General features: G+C 45.7%; 1 pseudogene across 1 annotated transcript; it reads right to left on the bottom strand.

Annotated features, from left to right (window-relative positions):
- Nucleotides 1–2,261: 2,261 nt before the first annotated feature.
- Nucleotides 2,262–9,684, bottom strand: LOC144672775 (NGFI-A-binding protein 1 pseudogene; annotated as a pseudogene). The gene is made up of 2 exons (XR_013574166.1): nucleotides 9,400–9,684; nucleotides 2,262–3,307 (listed from the first exon to the last, which is right to left on the bottom strand). The product of XR_013574166.1 is annotated as an NGFI-A-binding protein 1 pseudogene (transcript).
- Between the last annotated feature and the right edge of the window lie 5,702 nt (nucleotides 9,685–15,386).

Here is a 15,386-nt window from a genome sequence, read left to right on the forward strand (position 1 = left end):
GCAGGCTTTGTTTCCAGCTGGCATTTTTAACATTTCTAAGATAACTCGCTCAAAAGCCAGAATGTTGGTTCAAACATCAGTGCCACTCTGCTAGAAGAGAGACTGTTTTGATGATAAAGCAGCCATCTCAGATGGTGTACAGTAGATCTCTGATATCATCTATACAAAGAACATAAATCTGCTACACACATGCACATGATGTGTGCACAATTATGTCTTATTTAATGTACTGTAAGGTTGAAGAATCTTGTTGAACTTATATTTCAAGATTCAAACACCTACAAGTACAAAACAGCAATCACAATCTGTAAGAAGTATGCACACTCACAAACAGGCTGACAGATACTATTATACTTTATTTGTCTTACCTACAGTGCTAAAGAAACACAATTCAAATGATTCATTCTTAGAAATTTGAATTTTAATACTGAGGGATGAGGAGCAGATGTAACTGGTTTACTGACATACACTTTAGGGGTGAATGGGTATTAACAGAATGCCATAAAACCCATATTTCCAATTTTCATTCTGACTTATCAAAATTCAAATGACTTTTAACTGAATATTGCTAGATCTGCTCCTTGCCACAAACAGCAGGTTTTGCACCTGTTCCTCCTACCTGCATCCTCACCATTGAAATGAGACCCATTGCACCATCTACTGTAACTCATTAATTCCCAGATCCTCAAAACTGTGCAGCTTCTTATGCTGCCCAGTTTTCCCTTCCTTTTACAATCTACAAGTTTAAAAATCCAAGCTTGGCATCACCTAACCATTACTCTTGATTTATCTCATCTTCTTTCTCACTCTATTCAACTGTGGTGGCACCCAACACTCTGGGCCATCTCCCTTGATTTCTCAATAAAAAGGCAAACTGCTTAAATCCTGCTCTAAACGCAGAAAGCATTTCAATGGTGGGGCAGTGCAGCTTTAAGATCTGAAGATCCATTGTTCTGGTGTGCACCATCTGCTTGTGCCCTCCTATATATAATCCACATGCTTGGGTGTTCTATGAGAAAAGTTACTTCTTGATCATCTCTATTGGTGGGGAGATGTTAGCATAGTGGTAATGTCACTGAACTGGTAATCCAGATGCCCAGGCTAGTGTTGGTTCAAATCCCATCATATGAACATACAAAATAGGAGCAGGAGTAGGCCATTTGGCCCCTTGAGCCTGCTCCACCATTCAATAAGATCGTGGCTGATTTGTTTGTGTTTTGAATTCCACATTCCCATCTACCTTTGATTCCCTTGCCTAACAAGAATCTATCCATCTATCTCTGCCTTAAAAATATTCATTGATCCCACTTCCACTGCCTTTGGAGGCAGAGAGTTGCATAACCCTCAGAGAAAAAATTTCTCCTCATCTCTGTCCTAAAAGGGCGATGCCTAATTTTAAAACAATGCCCCCTAGTTCTGGACTCACCCAAAAGAGGAAACATCCCTTCCACGTCCACCTTGTCAAGGCCATTCAGGATCTTATATACTTCAATCAAGTCACCCCTCACTCTTCTAAACTCCAGTGGAAATAAGCCCAGTCTGTCTAATCTTTCCTCATAAGACAACTCGCTCTTTCCAGGTATCAATCTAGTAAACCGCCTCCAACGCATTTACATCCTTCCTTAAATAAGGAGACCAAAACTGCACACAGTATTCCAGATGTGGTCTCACCAATTCCCTGTATAACTGAAGCATAACATCATGGCAGCTGGTGGAATTTAAATTTGATTAATTTCAAAAAAGAAAATCTGGAATTTAAAGCTAGTCTCAGTAATGGTAACCGTGAAACTATCATTCATTGTTGTAAAAACCCATCTGGTTCACTAATGTCTTTTACGGAAGGAAATCTGCCGTCCTTACCCGGTCTGGCCTACATGTGACTCCAAACCCACAGCAATGTGATTGGTTCTTAACTGGCCTCTGAAATGGCCCAGCAAGCCACTCAGTTCAAGGACAATTAGGGTTGGGCAACAAATGCTGACCTTGCCAGCGACACTCACATCCCATGAAAGAATAAATAAAAAACTATGAACAAGTTACTCGGATGACTACTCGTGAGAGACATCAGTGATGTAGGCAGTGGTGAATAAGAAAGTGTGTGGTCGACTTAAGATTTGGCATCCCAGCAACCATCCATGGCACAAGATAAAGCCAAGCATTAAGAAAATCCATAGAGTATGAGAATTGAAAGATGCCCATTTGAGTTAATTGTTAACATTAAGAATATGGATCCGTTAGGATGTTTTAAAACTAAAATGATATAAATACAGTATATTTCTCTTTATTTCACAATAGCAGCCCTGATACACAACAATACAAAGTTTGAAGGGAGTGGGTATTTACAATGATTGTCAACTATCAGAGCACTCCTTTGATCCCCCTACCTGTAATTATATTTTTATTAAACTGTGTCCACCCTCTGTCCCTTGCATTTTGTCATAACTGCCTCTATTTACATTACTTGTACTGTAATCAGTTCCCAACCTCGTGCTTTATCAGCTGTTTGCGATCCCTGCGCTTGGAGTCAAATCGCACACAGATCGTTCTGTATTTCTGGATTTCCTTCTCCTTAATGGGATTACTATTATCCATCTGGAAGTTGTGACCAATGGATTTTGCCAGCTTGTTCAATCTCAAAAGTTCCATGGGATGGCTTTTGGGAAAGGTATTCATCATGTGCCTGACGCTCTCTGCAATCACGCGGACTGTGTCAAGGTCCAGTTTATATGTTTTCTCGTGGGGAGATGTGGGGAGAACCTGGTCCTCTGTGAGGCTGCTGTCAGCCTCTGGCATGTGCCACCCTTGCCAAACCCGGGCATCACTCGAAACATGCACTAGGGAATTCTTCTCCCCCTTGTCAGATGAGGAGTTAGGGCTGACGCTCCTTGCTGATGCACTGATGAAAGTCTGGAGATGCTGGACTTGCATTTCAGCAGAAGTGCCTCTGCCATTACGGACTGACCTCTTCTTTGGCTCCTGCGAAGATGCATTTGACAGTTTAAATACAGGGATGCTACTGACTGGAACAGGGGCTAGAGGCTGGTTGAAAATGGCAGGGTTAACCACCCACTCCTGTAAGGCCTTCTGTAGCCTTCGGACATGGAGAGGCTTAGTAGCCATACCAACCAAGGCCATGATTTCCAAGAACTCTTCCTGCCCAGCCTCACAGAGCTGCTGCACGTCATCCCCTCCCTGCTGAATGAACATATCGTAATATGCCAGGAGATTGGCCCTCTGGAGGAGACGGTACAGCTGAAGTTCACCAAGCGTTCGTGGCAAAGACATCACTGGTGAGTTGGTGCTGAACCTGTGAGTAAACAATGCAGCAGTTAGTCTCATAATTCAGAACAAAACCTATTTTGTTTAGAAAGAAAACAGGAGAAATGTTTTCTCACACATTCTATCACTAGTAGAATGTTTTTCTATCTAATTAAAGATCAGTCAAGATTCTGATAAACGTCACCATTTTGCAAGCAATGCCCACTGTGCTCAAGGTTCTTGTTGCTGGACAGGCAGTAAGGTTTAATGAAATGATCCAACCCACACAGCAGTTATTTAAATTCTTTGTTTCACTTATTGGTCATGGGAGTATTAAAAAATGATTTGTTCTTGGGGGTTTATAGTATTGGTGGAAGCAATGGATTGTATAACAGCCCTGTAAGTCACTCTATCATCCTGCACAAACTCTGTATGGTAGTCCAGACATTACAAACTTAAAATCTGAAGTGTTTTAAGACATGGGATGGATTTACCCCAGAAGCAGATGGCACTGGCTGGTTGCTCGGTAGTCTTGCTGGGAGGCATGGTCTATTTTGAAGCCCTAGTTACATTTGAATGGATCTGGCAGGTGTGGCCAGAAACTCAAGGGCCTCAGGGCACCCACCAACTATGTGTCATCAGGGGGCCTGGCCGGAAGGTAGGTCCATGGGGATGGCTCTGATCTGCTGGCCAAGTGGCCTGGCAATGGTGCTAGTGTGGCAGAGGCCAGGGCTCGTAGAATTGGCAAGACCATTCCTGCTACTTCTCTCAGCCTCTCGAGCATGACAAGGAATTCACCTTATGGGTTCTCTTCAGCTAGGACACTAGTTAATACTGCCCAGAGTGGGCACAACATAAACTCAGTCAAAAACTAGCAATAAAGGTACTTAGGAGCTCAACTTTCATTTGAAACAGGCTTAATGCATGACTCCAGGGGCTACTCTGGCTACGCAAAGATAGGCGCCGGTAAACAATGCTGAGGCCATTGTGCCAAAGGCGACCATGGAGGTAGATCATTTCCCATCATTTTCGGGCACCATCACCCTCTTTCCAGCAAGAAGAGCTGGAAGTGCAGTCAACAGCATGGCATTAAAAAGTGAAACTTTACATCAGAGAGGATTCACTAAAATTGTTTTTTTAAGTAAAAGATTTAATGGTAGACAGGGCAGCAAGTGGTTGGGGGAGAAGCAACTGCTGGATCCCTGAACCACCCGTTAACAACTGCTGGATCCCTGAACCATCCATTAACAACTGCTGGATCCCTGACCCATCCATTAACGGCCGCTGGATCCCTGAACCACCCGTTTACAGCTGCTGGATCCCTGAACAACCCGTTTACAGCTGCTGGATCCCTGAACCACCCGTTTACAGCTGCTGGATCCCTGAACCACCCGTTAACAACTGCTGGATCCCTGAACCACCCGTTAACAGCTGCTGGATCCCTGAACCACCCGTTAACAACTTCTGGATCCCTGAACCACCCGTTAACAACTTCTGGATCCCTGAACCACCCGTTAACAACTGCTGGATCCCTGAACCACCCGTTAACAACTGCTGGATCCCTGAACCACCCGTTAACAACTGCTGGATCCCTGAACCACCCGTTAACAACTGCTGGATCCCTGACCCATCCATTAACAGCTGCTGGATCCCTGACCCATCCATTAACAGCTGCTGGATCCCTGAACCACCCGTTAACAACTGCTGGATCCTTGAACCACCCGTTAACAACTGCTGGATCCCTGAACCACCCATTAACAGCTGCTGGATCCCTGAACCACCCATTAACAGCTGCTGGATCCCTGAACCACCTGTTAACAACTGCTGGATCCCTGAACCACCCATTAACAACTGCTGGATCCCTGAACCATCGATTAACAACTGATGGATCCCTGAACCATCAATTAACAACTGCTGGATCCCTGAACCACCCATTAACAACTGCTGGATCCCTGAACCATCAATTAATAACTGCTGGATCCCTGAACCACCCGTTAACAACTGCTGGATCCCTTAACCATTAATTAATAACTGCTGGATCTCTGAACCACCCGTTAACAACTGCTGGATCCCTGAACCACCCATTAACAGCTGCTGGATCCCTGAACCACCTGTTAACAACTGCTGGATCCCTGAACCACCCATTAACAACTGCTGGATCCCTGAACCATCGATTAACAACTGCTGGATCCCTGAACCATCAATTAACAACTGCTGGATCCCTGAACCACCCATTAACAACTGCTGGATCCCTGAACCATCAATTAATAACTGCTGGATCCCTGAACCACCCGTTAACAACTGCTGGATCCCTTAACCATTAATTAATAACTGCTGGATCCCTGAACCACCCATTAACAACTGCTGGATCCCTGAACCACCCGTTAACAACTGCTGGATCCCTGAGCCATCCGTTAACAACTGCTGGATCCCTGAACCACCCGTTAACAACTGCTGGATCCTTGAACCATCCGTTAACAACTGCTGGATCCTTGAACCACCCGTTAACAACTGCTGGATCCTTGAACCACCCGTTAACAACTGCTGGATCCCTGAACCATCCGTTAACAGCTGCTGGATCCCTGAACCATCCGTTAACAGCTGCTGGATCCTTGAACCATCCGTTAACAACTGCTGGATCCTTGAACCATCCGTTAACAACTGCTGGATCCTTGAACCACCCGTTAACAACTGCTGGATCCTTGAACCACCCGTTAACAACTGCTGGATCCCTGAACCACCCGTTAACAACTGCTGGATCCCTGACACACCCATTAACAAGTGTTGGATCCCTGAAACACCCGTTAATAACTGCTGGATCCCTGAACCATCCGTTAACAACTGCTGGATCCCTGAACCAACCGTTAACAACTGCTGGATCCCTGAACCACCCGTTAACAACTGCTGGATCCCTGACCCATCCATTAACAACTGCTGGATCCCTAAACCATCCGCTAACAACTGCTGGATCCCTGACCCATCCATTAACAACTGCTGGATCCCTAAACCATCCGTTAACAACTGCTGGATCCCTGAACCACCCGTTAACAACTGCTGGATCCCTGAACCATCGATTAACAACTACTGGATCCCTGAACCATCAATTAACAACTGCTGGATCCCTGAACCACCCATTAACAACTGCTGGATCCCGGAACCATCAATTAATAACTGCTGGATCCCTGAACCACCCGTTAACAACTGCTGGATCCCTTAACCATTAATTAATAACTGCTGGAACCCTGAACCACCCGTTAACAACTGCTGGATCCCTGAAACCCGTTAACGACTGCTGGTTCCCTTAACCATTAATTAATAACTGCTGGATCCCTGAACCATCCGTTAACAGCTGCTGGATCCCTGAACCATCCGTTAACAGCTGCTGGATCCCTGAACCCCCCGTTAACAACTTCTGGATCCCTAAACCATCCGTTAACAACTGCTGGATCCCTGAACCACCCGTTAACAACTGCTGGATCCCTGAACCACCCGTTAACAACTGCTGGATCCTTGAAGCACCCGTTAACAACTGCTGGATCCCTGACCAAACCGTTAACAACTGCTGGATCCCTGAACCATCCGTTAACAGCTGCTGGATCCCTGAACCATCCGTTAACAACTTCTGGATCCCTGACACACCCGTTAACAGCTGCTGGATCCCTGAACCACCCGTTAACAACTGCTGGATCCCTGAACCACCCGTTAACAACTGCTGGATCCCTGAACCACCCGTTAATAACTGCTGGATCCCTGACCCATCCATTAACAACTGCTGGATCCCTAAACCATCCGTTAACAACTGCTGGATCCCTGATCCATCCATTAACAACTGCTGGATCCCTAAACCATCCGTTAACAACTGCTGGATCCCTGAACCACCCGTTAACAACTGCTGGATCCCTGAACCACCCGTTAACAACTGCTGGATCCCTGACCCATCCATTAACAACTGCTGGATCCCTGAACCACCCGTTAACAACTGTTGGATGCCTGAACCACTCGTTAACAACTGCTGGATCCCTGAACCACCTGTTAACAACTGCTGGATCCCTGAACCACCCGTTAACAACTGCTGGATCCCTGAACCATCAATTAATAACTGCTGGATCCCTGACCCATCCATTAACAACTGCTGGGTCCCTGACCCATCCATTAACAGCTGCTGGATCCCTGAACCACCCGTTAACAGATGCTGGATCCCTGAACCACCCGTTAACAATTGCTGGATCCCTGAACCACCCGTTAACAGCTGCTGGATCCCTAAACCACCCGTTAACAACTGCTGGATCCCTGAACCACCCGTTAACAGCTGCTGGATCCCTGACCCATCCATCAACAACTGCTGGATCCCTGAACCACCCGTTAACAGATGCTGGATCCCTGAACCACCCGTTAACAATTGCTGGATCCCTGAACCACCCGTTAACAACTGCTGGATCCCTGAACCATCAATTAAGAACTGCTGGATCCCTGACCCACCCATTAACAACTGCTGGATCCCTGAACCACCCGTTAACAACTGCTGGATCCCTGAACCACCCTTTAACAACTGCTGGATCCCTGAACCATCAATTAAGAACTGCTGGATCCCTGACCCATCCATTAACAACTGCTGGATCCCTGAACCACCCTTTAACAACTGCTGGATCCCTGAACCACCCGTTAACAACTGCTGGATCCCTGAACCACCCTTTAACAACTGCTGGATCCCTGAACCTTCCATTAACAACAGGATCCATGAACTATCCATCAATAACTACTGGATCCCTGTACTGCAGGAGTTGGCAATTACTATGATTGGAGAAAGTAGTATATGTGGTTGCATTATTAATTCAATAGGGTGAGCATTGATGGACCCAATTCTCATTCCTATGGTAACTTTGTAAGTTTGAATAAATGAGAAGAGATAGATTATATAGAAGTGACTTCAGGGCTAGATTCTAAAAGTCTGCAGCATATAGAAGGAAAGACTGAGAAATTCTAGTTTCATAACCTGGGAAAGGACGAGTCTTAATGTCAACATGGCGAGAATGTAGTGAGCAGGAAGAATGTGTAGGGTGGTGAATTTGGACTTAGAAGGGACAGTGCAGCAAAGTTCAGTGGAGCACTGTCAAAAGTATGATAAAATAGAGAAAGAAATGGGAGAGGGTGGTTGGAAGGCAGGGATGGGAGACGGGTTACCGATCAGATGACCAGCTTTCTCTGCATCCTTCCTAGAAGTGAGAGAGAGGTGTTAGAAGACCCTCCCCAGATATGAGAGATGCTTCATTTCAGAATCAATCTTGTTTAAATATTGCAATAAAATGGACTGTATAGGGAAGAAAATTGGAATGATTACAGAACAAAGAAAGGAAATTGGTTTAATACTCCTGCTAAATAAAAACTTGTATTTTATAATCCATACCAAATAGCTTATGTGGTACTAATCCCCCGTTGAAACATAAACTTGCGTTATGAGGTTATAATGTCATACAAAACTGTCATCATCATCTTACACCCACCACTATCAGCATATATTATATACAATCAGTATATACTACATGGCATATTACATGCAGTCAGTATATATTACACACGGTCAGTATATGCCATTTACAATCAGTGTACATTATACTCTGGATATATGTTACAGTTTATACTTTACGAGATGAACATTGCTAGTTCAGTACATTTTTATGTTCCTGCACATAATCAGCACAGTCTCCTCATCTTAGCTCAAAGTTGCTTAATTCAACTTACCCAATAATTGTTTTGCTTTCGCTCTAAACTCCCACTTTCCTGTTATTTACGTGGCTTAATTCAAATGATTGGATATTTCATTTTTTTAGTGCAAAGACAATATACATAAAAATACCATGCAGTTGTTTCACAGGCTGTAATTTAATCTCAGTTGATTCTGTGGATGTCTTAAAAAGCGCTCAATCTTTTTCTACAGTCTCAGTGGAACTACAGGATATATATTACAGACCTTGCAACTACTGTCAACCTCAGACGCTGGTTGACAGAACAGTCTTATCTTCAATCTGTAATTACTTGGGGAGTGCTTTAGAATGAAGCAGTAGTTGGTAGGCAGAGAATGAACCTGGCTAAACCCCTGAGTTGGCTCAGTGTTAAGCTATCACCAGTCTCTTTCTCCTTTACCTTTATAGTTGTCAGAGCTTCTTGGCTGAAGTTGTTCTGCGGGCTCTGGTTGACGTGATGTTAGGCACTCTCTGTGGATCCCAGTCTGCCAGGAGCAGCCAATGGGTAAACTCTGATCCCCCAGTCTGTGCCGCTTCCACCCCTCTGCTACTTTTAGCTCTGCTGTTGAAGTGTTGGACTTTTTTGTTGTTGTTGTCGTGTTTGAAGTCTTGTTGGAGAGGGTTCTGGATATTCCCGGCTCGGTTCACGCCTCCCACACGAGAGACAGTGCCGAATGACGCGTGTCCGTCCGTGGGAGGATCCGGGGGCGGCGAGCAGCCCAGATGTGAACAAATAACAAGGTCCATCGCCAGGGGAGATGTGGATCAGAGGGCGGCAGGAGGGAGCAGACACAAGGCACAATGGAGGGCTTTTATCGAATAGACAAGACACTAACCACACACTGCCTACTTTTTTTTTACTACTTTTTATCAAACCCATCTGGATTTTACATCAAAAGAAGCAGCCCACAAACCTAAATGTTTTAGCTGTAAAGCCTCTGACGTATCTTATATATCTCTGGCTCAGTGGGAGCACTGTTGCCTCTGAATCAGAAAGTTGTGAGTTTGATTCCCATTCCATAGATTTGAGCTCAAAAACCCAGTGACACACACCTTTAGTCCCGTGCAGTACTGAGGGAGTGCCGCACTGTCAGAGGGTCAGTGCTGAGGGAGCGCCACACTGTCGGAGGGTCAGCGCTGAGGGAGTGCCGCACTGTCAGAGGGTCAGTGCTGAGGGAGCGCCGCACTGTCAGAGGGTCAGTGCTGAGGGAGCGCCGCACTGTCAGAGGGTCAGCGCTGAGGGAGTGTGAAGAAGGAATGCCGAGGGTCAGTGTTGAGGGAGTACTGCACTGTCGGAGAGTCAGTAATGAGGGAGTAGTGCACTGTCTGAGGGTCAGTACTGAGGGAGTGCTGCACTGTCTGAGGGTCAGTACTGAGGGAGTGCTGCACTGTCGTAGAGTCAGTACTGAGGGAGCACCAGACTGTCTGAGGGTTAGTACTGAGGGAATACTGCAGTGTCTGAGGATCAGTACTGAGGGAGTACTACAGTGTCTGAGGGTAAGTACTGAGGATGTACTGCAGTTGCTGAGGGTCAGTACTGAGCAAGCACCACACTGTCCGACAGTCAGTACTGAGGTAGCGCCACACTGTCTGAGAGGACACCGCACTGTCCGTGGGTTAGTACTGATGGAGTGCTGCACTGTTGGAGGGTCAGTACTGAGGGAGTGCCTCAATGAGAGAGGCAGTACTGAGGGAGTATTGCAGTATTGAAGGGACAGTATTGAGGGAGTGCTGCACTGTCCGGGGGTCAGTACTGAGGGAGCGCCACACTGTCCGAGCTTCAGTACTAAATGAATGTCACACTGTCATAGGGTCAGTACTGAGGGAGCACCATATGTCTGAGGGTCAGTACTGAGGGATCACTGACCCTCTGACAGTGCGGTCTGATGGTCAGTATTGAGGGAGTGCCGCACCGTCGGAGGGTGAGTACTGAGGGAGTGCCACACTGTCCGATGGTCAGGACTGAGGGAGCGCCGCACTGTCCGATGGTCAGTATTGAGGGAGTGCTGCACTGTCGGAGGGTCAGTACCGAGGGAGCGCCGCACTGTCGGAGGATGAGTACTGAGGAAGCGCCGCACTGTCCGATGGTTAGTATTGAGGGAGCGCCGCACTGTCGGAGGGCCAGTGCTGAGGCAGCGCCACACTGTGGGAGTGTGGGCAGTACTGAGGGAGTGCTGCACTGTTGCAGGAGTGGTACCGAGAGGGTGTTGCACTGTTGGAAGAGTTGTTGAACAGAGACCCTGTATGCTCTCTCAGGTGAATGTCAAGGGAAGGAGAAAACCTGACTGAGCATTGGAAAAAGTTATCTGCAATCAATAGGAATTGGTCACTTCGGTGATTGTATGATTGAGTTTACTGGTAACATATTTCAGCATTCTAATTAATGCTAGATATTGGTGAAGTGTTCATTTGTTGGGAGTAAAGTAACAAAGCAGTTTTGTTCTCTTTTATTTTTTTCTATTCTCTTCTTTCTCAACCTATTAAGTTAGAAATCATTTTCTGTAACTATTTTAAATCTGTGCCCATTTTAAACCTGTATAAATAAATTTACCCCATTAAGCATAACAATTGTTGTGAGTGAGCCATTGATTTGTTTTCTTGTTAGCTGAAGGTCAAACGAACTATACGTTTGAGTGGGTATTTAAAGGAAGAAAGTTTTACATTGCACTATTGCAGGGGAGTTCTCCCTGGTGTCTGGTAATATTTATCCCTCAATCAACATCATGAAAATAGACCATCTGGTCATTATCACATTGCTGTTCATGGGAGCTGTCTATGCACAAATTGGGTGCTGCCTCTCCTACATTAAAACAGAGACCATGCTTCAAATGTACCTCATTGACTGTAAAGTGCTTTGGGACATCCTGAGGTTGTGAAAGGCACTATATAATTGCACGCCTTTCTTAATACCTAAGCTGTCTGACAGATTGGATATCATGATTGGATCTGTGCTAAAATGCATCATTGTGGCCAAGAATGGGGCAACATGGAAACAGTGGCCTGAATTCCTAGGGGATTCTCCTGATCTCTTGCCGTAACTTCAGTGAGTGATGGGGAGGAAACTTCAGCGAAATGCGGCAAGTGGATTTTTTTTAGCTCTTTACTTGGTTTTGCTTAGGGTTACACTGGTCTCCCTCTGGAGACTGTGGAAATTGCAGGGGGAGTGTTTCTAACACACTTTACTGGAAATATATCGGCCGTTCCTTCACTGTCGCTGGGTCAAAATCCTGGAACTCCCTCCCTAACAGCACTGTGGGTGTACCTCCATCACACGGGACTGCAGCGGTTCAGGAAGGCAGCTCACCACCACCTTCTCAAGGGCAACTAGGGATGGGCAATAAATGCTGGCCTAGCCAGCGACACCCACATCCCGTGAATGAATAATAAAAAACTATCCATTGTTCTTCTTGAAGCCAGTTTTTCAGAATTCCTATTTTAACTTTACACTCCGAACACAACATAAAGCAGCAAAATTAAAAAGGCCATTCATTCTATCAATTCTGCTCCTTCTATAGCATATGTACACTCCAACACTAGCATGAACTCTACCCTGCCATCCTCAGTGTTGGGATGCAGGCCTTGTTGCTTTTCTACTTTTTGATTTTAGCTGGGGATGGTCGGGTTTCCCAGGCCTTGGAAAACCTGGCAACTTCATTCAGGTGAGGGCTCCCAGATCCAAGAGGTGTGGATCCAGCATGCCTACCTGGGCAAATCCCGCAATCAGACACTTCCCACCCTAGGCTTCCCCATGAGGCCTCTGATCCCCTCCCCAGGCCTCTGACCTTTCCTCCTCTGACCTTCTCCCTGCAGGTCTCTGACCTCCCTGGCCCAGGCCTCCAACCTTTTCTCCTCTGACCTTCCCCCTGCAGGTCTCTGACCTCCCTGCCCCAGGCCTCTGACCTTTCCTCCTCTGACCTTCGCCCTGCAGGTCTCTGACCTCCCTGACCCAGGCCTCTGACTTCCTTCCCCGGGACCATGAGATTGGCAGTTCTCCTGTCCTGGGATTGCCCCCATCCTGCACTCCAGTCAGAACCCCCACCACCACCCTCACACACCACCCCCACCCCCCTCCACACACACACACACACACACACACACCCCCCCCCCACCAACAACACCCCCCCACCACTGCTTAACATTTCCACATAGTTCTGGTCACACCACAATGCCACCAGCTAATAATTATTGATTATGTTTTCATTAGAAAAGTGAGTGGCTGAGAGGGTAATTACACTTCTTAAAGCAAATTAGTAACAGCATTGTGACACTTGTCACATTTTAAACAATAATATTTATCAAGAGATTATAATGTGGAGCCTGTAAGTGGATTCCTGTTGTCATACTCACCTCACCCTCATAGGATTGTACAATGTATAAATGTATAGTTGGGATAACATCATCAGAATGAAGAAAGTAAAGTACTTAAAACTTTGCCTTTTATTCATGGGCACTGAGACCAATTGTAATACTACTTCTTAGGTCCGTGCTGTTGGAGGTTCATCAACTCAGCACAGATTGGAGATCGAACCCATGGTCCCCATGCTCTGCAGGGCTCAGCTATGCAGTGGGGAGGGGAGAGGAGGGGTTCCTTTTTAACCTATTTGAGCCTGTGCTGGTGACAGAGATGAAGGAGATTGTTGCTCAGCAACAACAAATTAAGTGACAGCGCAAACATGGCAGCAAGTAAGCAGTGAATTGCGTAGAGAACCAGAATAAGTCTGCAGAAACAAAGAGCAAAAATAAAATTAATTAGCTTCGAGTGTCTATGCGGGGGTGGGCGATGTCTGAATGGAAGATGTTGACAGAGCGCCTGGGCTCTGTCCTAATTGTCCTAATATATTCACTGTTGGGCTGTTTTTGGAAGGCCACAATCAATCTCTCTGGTTCCATATGCTTGCTTCCTCCTACGTGTACACATCTTCCCACCCACAGATCCCAAGCTACTCATTTATGAGTACTGATCTTTCTTCAGCACCCACTCAATTTTTATTTCAAAGGATTCTACCAAGCCTGAAAGGAATCTCACTCACCCTCCTTTTTAGGGGTATGTAAAGCAGCACCATTTCAAAAGAATACACCTGTAAACAAAGTGTCGTTGAGTAAGTGCCTTAACTCATTCATTGCACCCTATTCAAGGTCAGCCATCACAGCTTGATCCTTTTCTGTCCAGTTGTATTGGTATTTTACTGAGATCAGGAATTTATGGTGTAAACAAAGCCAAGGGAATCCTTAGTGGTTGATGAACTAGGGACTGAATGGTACATTGCAGATAAATTAACAGTTTTGGCAATAGGTCCAGAGCTGAAACATTAACTCCTCTGTTCCCTCCACAGATACTGCCTGACCTGCTGAATGTCCCCAGCAATTTTCAGTTTAATTTCAGGTTCCCAGAATCTGCAGTTTTTTGATTTCTGATTGTCCTGCATCAAACTGTTAGGCCCAGAGGAGAGATTTTCTTTACAATATTACATTAAGAACGTAAGAATTTGTAGGAACAGAAAAAGCCCATTAGGTCTAACAAGGCTGTCCCTTTTAGGGGTGAGGCTGAACTGCCTCCACACAACACCAACTCATCGAAGGAGCTTGAGATAATGTTATAGCTTACACAGAGAATAAGCATCATCTCAAACTCCCTCATGCTGTGGAAGATACTTAAGCCTATGTTTTATTCTTTTAACATATCCTTTGCATCACAGGGGGAAAATAACACCCTGCATATATCACACTGGGTATATCAGATGTTCGAAAGGTTCAATGTCATATGTTTCTACTTTTCGAATTGGACAATAGGCTGACCCGGTGTCATCAATCCAATTCAAAAATAATCTAACAAAAGTGCCCTCTTTTAAAGGGGCTCAACTAATAAGAAACTAAATTATAAAGATGAAAGGAAACTTATCAAATGAAATTAGAATACTTCCACCCGTGCCGGCGATACTTTCTAGTACCTCCAGTGCCACCAGTTGTGGGAGGCCTCGAGTGTACTGGCAGACACTGCATGCTCCCTCTCCAGGACATGGAAAAGGCTGTGGATGTGACTTGCTTCTGCTTCTCAGTTGCAACCTGAAGTTGAAACTGTCTCTTAAATTTGCTGAGAGATATCTGGTGGTCTTTAGAATCACTCTTGCAGAGGAGGGCCAGGGACAGAAGAGGTGACTGAGAAGCAAAAGCAGAAAAGATGGAAATGCACAGCAAGTCAGTTAGCAGGTGGAAAGAGAGAAGGCATTTTCAGGTGTGTATCTTTCATTGGAATGCAAGGCGCCGTGATAAACAAACAATCTCTTGCCCTTGTTTTAGCGAAAGAATGTGGGACCTGAGGGGGAACCAGTTGGAGCAGAGAACAAAGTGTTAACGGTTGAGAATGCAGGGAAAGTAAAATTGGGCAGT

This window comes from Cetorhinus maximus, chromosome X (assembly GCF_964194155.1).
Source record: "Cetorhinus maximus chromosome X, sCetMax3.hap1.1, whole genome shotgun sequence".
Lineage (NCBI taxonomy): Eukaryota > Metazoa > Chordata > Chondrichthyes > Lamniformes > Cetorhinidae > Cetorhinus > Cetorhinus maximus.